Here is a 1,630-nt window from a genome sequence, read left to right as displayed (position 1 = left end):
GGGGGGGGGCAACAGTGGGAGGGCTTCTAGTGTCCTGGCTCCACTGCTGGACCTCTTGATGGTACCTGGTATTTCTGGCCACTGTGTGACACAGAGTGTTGGACTGGATGGGCCGCTGGCCCGATCCAACGTTGGCTCCTCTTATGTTCTTGTCCCTTGTGGCCTTCAAACGATTACCCCACCCCCAAAATCCCAAATCCTACATTTCCTCTCCCCCCAGCACAGTTTGGCAACCAGAACACAGACTTCTCATGGCGCAACTGCACGCCTACCTGTCTACGTTATTCCATCATGGGTGTCCGATGGCAGGATTTGCATCAGATATTCCAAAGGAAAAGCTCGATTCCAGTCCTTAGAGAGCAACAAGCTTTCAAGAGGCAAAGCTCTCCGGGGAGATCGGACTCTCGGAAGCTCATAACCAGTGTTCCCTCTAAGCTGAGCTAATTCATAATTTTTTAGCCTCCGGCTGGCACATTTTTTGTCTTAGCTCAGGAAGGATGGCTCCTGAGCAGTGTTCCCTCTAAGCTGAGTTAGTGTGAGCTAGCTCACAGCTTTTTAGCCTCTGGCACACACCTTTTTGCCTTAGCTCAGGGAGGAGGACTCCAGAGCCAACTAATTTATGCAGCAGCCAAATCGCTCACTCACAACTTGAATGCCAGTCGCTCACCAAGTAGCATTTCTGCTCACAACGCAGTGTTCCCTCTAAGCTGAGTTAGTGTGAGCCGGCTCACCGTTGTTTAGCCTCGGGCTCACACGTTTTCGTCTCAGCTCAGGAAGGACGGCTCCGGAGCCAGCCAAGTCATGCCGTAGCCAAATCGCCCGCTCACGGCTTTAATGTTAGTCGCTCACAAAGGAGAATCGTCAGTCTGATCGGTTCAGTAGTCTTTGGCCTTTGCCTCACGGCTCTTTGGATTTTTTCCCTCAGTTTTTGCTTTTTTCTTAGTATTTCTTTCTTTGTTCTTGATAAAATAAAATAAAAAAGTTGTTTTTTGTTTAGGGGGGAGTTTTCCTCAGTTTGGCCTTTGGGCCCCCCCCCCCAAAAAAAAACCCTTCTTGGTCTCTAAGATGGTACTGGGCTGGAATGTCGTTGTCCTACTGCAATCTGACACGTCTATCCAGAGGGAAATTCTCCCCATTCTATTTGCTGGGGAACAGTCCCGGCCCATTTGCCCTATTCCTACCCAGAGGGAAAGTCTCCTTCCTGCAAACAGTGCCCCCAAAGCAGTGTTCCCTCTAAGCCGAGTTAGTGTGAGCTAGCTCACAGTTTTTTAGCCTCCGGCTCACACATTTTTGTCTCAGCTCAGGAAGGGACGGCTCCAGGGCAAAGTTTCCTCTAAGCTGTGGAGTTGTGTGAGCAAAAATTCTACTTTGTGGGCTACTGGCATTAAAGTTGTGAGCAAGTGACTTGGCTACTGCATAAATTAGTTGGCTCTGGAGCCGTCCCTTCCTGAGCGGAGACAAAAATGTGCGCGCCGGAGGCTAAAAAACTGTGAGCCGGCTCACACTAACGCAGCTTAGAGGGAACACTGCTCCAGAGCCAACTGATTGATGCAGCAGCCAAATCGCCCGCTCACAACTTTAATGCCAGCAGCTCGCAAAGTAGAATTTTTGCTCATGAGACTCCACAGCT

General features: G+C 50.1%; 1 protein-coding gene across 1 annotated transcript in view; it reads left to right on the top strand.

Annotated features, from left to right (window-relative positions):
• LIPE (lipase, hormone-sensitive) overlaps positions 1-1,630 on the top strand; it is a 38,397-nt gene that overhangs the window by 16,974 nt on the left and 19,793 nt on the right. The gene's annotated exons all lie outside the window — the stretch shown is intronic.

The sequence above is a fragment of the Gekko japonicus genome, unplaced genomic scaffold, assembly GCF_001447785.1.
Source record: "Gekko japonicus isolate JY-2015 unplaced genomic scaffold, Gekko_japonicus_V1.1 scaffold2333, whole genome shotgun sequence".
Taxonomy (NCBI): domain Eukaryota; kingdom Metazoa; phylum Chordata; class Lepidosauria; order Squamata; family Gekkonidae; genus Gekko; species Gekko japonicus.
This window is presented reverse-complemented; position numbering and strand designations above follow the sequence as displayed.